Raw genomic sequence first — 6,120 nt, 5'->3', positions numbered from 1 at the left:
TATATATCTTTATTAAAGCCGACCAAATAGAGGAATACTGTTCATGTCCGTTTCCGATGAAAAGACGAAAGATCTCGGAAATTTAGGTTTGGGAAATACAATCAACCACAAACTTTTGAGGATCTCTTTCTCATTTCCTATAAAATCTAACTCAAATAGTACATCTGGCTAGTGAAACGTGGTACATGATATGTCTGAAATGTGATGGAGTTGACCCAGCAATTATTTTTTAATAAACAGTATGGCGCAACAAAAATAGAATATGTACAAACATTCTTTTAAAAATCACATATAAATTATTCTATGTCAAATATATTACTGCTGGACGAAAAATATAATTACTGTTAACGTATAATTATATTTAAGGCAAAACATGTATTACATGATTCATAGTTATTTAAGATGAAACTATTTGCAGATGACTTCTAACTGATCATATTTATTAATACGGCATGATGAAATTTTACTTATTCATTTTTTTACTTCTTGTTAGTAAGTATATATCTTAAGCGTTCCACCAGCTTGGTTAGTAACATCAAAATACCAATGATTCTATGAACCTGGACATATATCCTTGTAGCATTTCAATTGTAGAGTTATCATAATACATCAAAATTTATTCTTATCGTTCTTTTTATCACCTTACATATTTATCGAAATATCATTAATCATTTTCTCTCTTTCTTTTTATCTCTCTGTATCTTTTTCCCCTTTATATATGCATATATATATATATATATATATATATATATATATATATATATATATATATATATATATATATACATCCCTATAAGATAATCTATCTCATTCGTTCTTCATAAGAATAATGAAAACGACAGACAGACAAGAAGACGTACATATGCCGTGAAAGTGTAATGGATACTTTCTTTTTCTCTCACAAATTTTAAATATCGCCATCTCTTCATATGCTCACAGCGTATCAAAATATTTTTAGTCTGACCTGTGCCTGAGTGGAAACATAATACAGTCATTTTTTTTTTGTGTGCCTTGTATTTCTGTTATAATATCTTTCGAGACTCTGAAGCTTCCCTACTTTGCCAGGTGTGTATTATAAAACTCCTCATGCAGCAGTCAGAAATAACAGCAACCATTCAAGATATAATTGAATAGACGAAGTACATCGTGTAATGCGGTTTCAAAAGACGTTATGCACACTCCCTATCTATTTTCCGATACAGCCACAAAAGTAATGCAACTGTGTTGGTTAGTCACGTATTAAGTTTGAAGACCAACTACACAACAGATACAATCAAGCTGAGAATCGTGGATAAATCTAACCCATATGTTAATGGATCTAAGTAACGCAGCATCTGCGGAGGAGAATAACACCGTATATTTCTTTGATCCAATAATTGGAACACGCTGCTTAAATCCAAATCTTATAATCTTAGGAAGTGCAGGCATATACATTTTTTTTGCAGAACAACGGAAGCACGCGCTCCCGATTGAGTTGTGGTTTAACAGATATTGACGTATATTCTGTCATTTTGATTTATACCAGCTGATTTAATTGAGATTTCTGCAACCAGATTTAGATGCTGTTTAAATCGGTTTATCAAGATTAACTAATTTCGGTTTATCAAGATTTCAGATTATCATAACTTATTCACAATGCATACATTTAGTTGCATACCTAAATGCCATACAGAGAATGCTTTTTAAAACAACACCCATTGTGGCATGAAATTCTCAAAATCGTACAAACCGCATTAAAAATATTCTCCCATTCCCCTCAAAAAGACCGAAACTTCAAATCTTTACGAGACACCTGACATGCAAAATTTATGGCTATAAATTCTAACTATGCAATTGTTCCGTTCATTTGCGTCACACTATGAAACAGTAAAAGCAATGTAGAAAATTCCCGTTGATTATTGAAGCGCAATTGTAAATAACTGTAACAGAGTTATGGCTTAGATGTCATTAAGAGCGTGTCATTGATAAAACGGCCTGTATAGCTATAATACTAAGGATATCCGACTGGATCAAACCGTTGTCGATTTTGTACAAGATATTGGAACGAGCATAAAAAATATAACTTCTATTTTCAAAAAATCAAAACAAATCACCAAAAATAAATGGAACCAAGCACTTCACCTGCTTCTACTTCCGTTTCCACGATATCGGTTTTTTTGTGTGTATAATGGTTAAATACATGAATTTAATTTGTGAAATAGTTTACTACGGTTATGGAAATGTTCAGAGGCATAGACAAAAAGAAAAAGTGATTTTATTTTTACATTCCAGATAGAGTGACTGCGCCCAATTGGCAGAGTTGTACACATATAGCAGAGAAAATTTGCGATGGTGAATTAAAACTTTATGTGGAAAAGAAGCAAAACTGCAGGTGTGAGTATATATATATATATATATATATATATATATATGCTTACATACGAATAAGTATGTGGTGCGTGTACATTTGTGTGTGAGTGCGTTTGAGCGTTTGAGTGGGAGAGAGATAAAGAGAGCGAGAGTTTGTGTGTGTATCTATGCGTGCTATAGCATGAGTAGAGATATTCACGTCTTATAATTCATATATATTCAATAGAATTTAGTTTCTGTATAGTTCATTTAGTTTACACGTAGAAATTGTATGTTCGTGTTTTAAATGATGTTCCCAAAGATATTTGGTTTTTCCAGGAACTACAAAAACTTATTGATATGTTTGGAAAATAAAATTGCACCGGATTGTTACAACCTATTTAAAGTGGTTCACTCGTGTCGCGTAAGTTAATTGTAACTATTATTGTAATTGTATTTAATACTACTGTAAATTAAATTTGACCTCCCTCGAAGTAATGCTTCCCTTCGGAAAAATACGTTTCTATCGTATCTAAAAATTGTCTGTGAAATGACATTGGAAGCAAGGAGCTTGGTGTTTAATTGGGGAATATAGCAGTCGCACGCATTAACATGATACTATTATAATTGCATTTTATATAGCAGTAATATCTGACATATAGCTTCTGAATGTATACTGTTGTTACCAAAAATATAAGATTATGATTGATACGGAGAACGATTGCAACCGACAGACATGAATGAGAATAAAAGCATCATAAATAGACAGCCAACCTTTCGATATCGTCTGTATAGTTATAAACACGAGGAGAAAAGAAGCCATATGTTCCATAAACATGGTACGTAATCAAATATATATCGTCATAACGAATTCAAAAATATTTCAAATTTCCATTTTGCATTGAATCATTTTGTAGTATATTATACTGCAGAATTTACAAAATGATTCAGTAGCTATTAGAGTGTGTCGAAGATTTATGTGGTGTGTAACGTAATTACAACAACAATGCTATAGGATAACTTTTTATAATTTTCATTTTATTGGGAGGACAGAGTCTAAATCAAAAAAATGTATTTTATTAGTTTTACTAAATATAATTCAACGATAGTATTTCGCTGAAATTTAGTTTCTATAAACTGACGATCGGAAAGTAATTTAATACTTCATTTTAGCAATACTCAGATTATTCCTGTGCTTCGAAATAATGGTCAGCAAATCGGTAAAATAATGCCAACAATCTGTGATACTTTTATTCCATCGCATTTAATCAACTACTATTATTAAAACACACAGGTAACGACAAAGATTAGTTCTTCGCTTCAGTTATTACTGATCACTCAAATATATAATGATGATATTTTATATAACGATCGTTGTAAGATGGAAAACATATCATCGTAATTAAGATATATCTGTGCAGATAAATTGAATTCCCTGTTGTGACACTCTCACATTCATGACACTTTTTGCTTTCAGTATAATGGAAGTCCAGACAAGGTACGTGATTTCATGTTAAGACATTCATAAGTAATTATTGTATTTTCTCTGATTCTATTTCCAATCTACTCCAGTATTCGCATGTAAAACAATTTATTACAATCTTAATTACAATAGTGTTTTTCAATACTCACTCACTCGAATGCAGATCTCTCACATATTCATCAGTAATGACATCGCGGTGTAACAGCTTTGTCAATAATTGGAGGACAGCAATCCCTCGACTATCGCAGGGTTATGTTCCAAAACATGAAGATAGTTAAAAACAGTACAGTACTGTATATTAATTTTTTTCTTTTGTAATCTGCACATATTTATTTTATTATAAATGCAAAACAACACCATGGAGGAATCGACGTTATCTTAAAAGAATAAACTCTGATTGGTGAACCACGATATTATGAGGGATTACTGTAGTAATATAATTTATTTTAATATATCCATTTGTAATTGATAGACTATTATGATAGTTCTGCCAAAATAATTTGAATATGAGAAATTGAATATCACTACGATAAAAATACATTAATAATGCTAACACATTTATCGATATAGAAAGGAGATGAACTACCTATTAAAATATTTTTACCCTGCATAGAGAGATCTGGTACTGTATAAGGTAGAAAAAAAAAGGTCTCCTGAATGTGATTTCATTCATCGTAAATTTGTTAACCTTCATATATATTCAGTAGCCAAAAGTCCTAAGCAATATAGTCCCTATCATTTCATGAGAAGAGTAGCACAGACTCAACTTTTACCTACGCAATAATTCTCTTTCTGTTTTCATTTAAATCTAAATCAGTGCAGACTGGTCATTGACACCATCGGCATCTTTCTGGTGGTCCATTTTAGTAGTTTATGTTCGTCGCTCATTCCTTCAACAAACCTAAAATATCCGCGGCGAAATACTGTGCAACACAAAAAATGTTGATAAATAGAAATATATACACATCGACATACTTCTGTAATTCACATGACACTACTTTCAATGTTTATGTTTAACATTTTTTCCTATTCATTTTACAGGTGACCTTTTACATACCGGTTGTTCTTTCTGCATGTGTGGTTTCATTAATGAATATAGATACATGGTTGCAATGATAATGTGCATGCGTTATTAACTTAGTATTTTTGATGGTTCGGTCTTGAACGTTTGAAATATATCAATACCTGGAATTATTAAGCATCTGAAACTTAAACGTATATATTTGTTTTGCAAGTTTCCCATAATTTTAACTTTCAATACCAAATGGTGACTAATAATTGAAAATAAAGATTTTAATATCAATCAGAATATTTATGTTTCCTTATATTACTTTGAAATGCGCTTACATGAATATATTTACTTAATATTTTAGCTTTACTATTCATTATTTTATAGATTGGCACATATTGTCTCAATTACAAATTCATCTTTCACATATGACAATCTATGAACAGATTTTAGAAGTACTTATCAGATGTCCTATCAACTACAATATAGTTTACAAACAGTACTATCGTAGTAGAAATAGTAATCGTTTCCGAGTTACATTAAAAATAATACGTCATATTTCAGTTTCATATTTAACATGTCTCTTCATCACCATTCCTTCAATGGGGATAACAGACCACACGAACCAATCATCTATAGAAAACAATTCTAATCGCTCTACTGGAAAGAAAAAAAATGTAATCGGTTGCTCTCCCAACAGAAACCGCAGAGATTATTCTCTCCTTTATGCCTTTAACGGCCATGTAATCGTTGCAGTGCTTATCACACGAATTTCATGATAGATTATATGAAATATGAAATATATCTTTTTTGCAATTCACATAGATCAATTTATACATATATTTAAAATGTCGGATGTACCATATAAGATATAAGATATCAACAACAGTGACATTAAAAAGACAAATAAATTAAGATAACACATAGTGTGAAGTTAGGCAAAACATGTGTTACATTATTTAGAAGTGTGCAAGAAAGATATTTGTGTAGGCGACATCTGTAATATAGGTTGTGGAATATGAGAAAAGATGACGGAAAATTCAACATTTTGTTTTTGCTTCCAACATTTAGTAAGAGGATAGATCTATAATTAGATAATATTATCAATCATATTATCTCAAATTTAGTTTATATATGCATAAACCTGGTATCTGTGTTCATTTACACGTATTTTATTTGATTCTCCATTCGACCATAAATACACGCACACATACACACACACAAATATATTTATATGAAGTGAGAAGCAGACTGACAGAGTGAGATAGCTACGTAGGTATATATATATATATATATATAT

At 31.0% G+C, this 6,120-nt stretch overlaps 1 long non-coding RNA gene across 1 annotated transcript; it reads left to right on the top strand.

Moving 5' to 3' along the window:
- The first annotated feature begins 2,433 nt into the window (after nucleotides 1-2,433).
- On the top strand, nucleotides 2,434-4,994 carry LOC128249752 (uncharacterized). Its single transcript, XR_008265846.1, has 3 exons — nucleotides 2,434-2,752; nucleotides 3,806-3,826; nucleotides 4,853-4,994. It is a non-coding gene; the product is annotated as an uncharacterized LOC128249752 (long non-coding RNA).
- The last annotated feature ends 1,126 nt before the right edge of the window (nucleotides 4,995-6,120 follow it).

This window comes from Octopus bimaculoides, chromosome 18, assembly GCF_001194135.2.
Source record: "Octopus bimaculoides isolate UCB-OBI-ISO-001 chromosome 18, ASM119413v2, whole genome shotgun sequence".
In the NCBI taxonomy this organism is placed as follows: Eukaryota; Metazoa; Mollusca; class Cephalopoda; order Octopoda; family Octopodidae; genus Octopus; species Octopus bimaculoides.
Note: the sequence above shows the minus strand (reverse complement) of the source record. Positions and strands in the feature narration are given on the sequence as shown.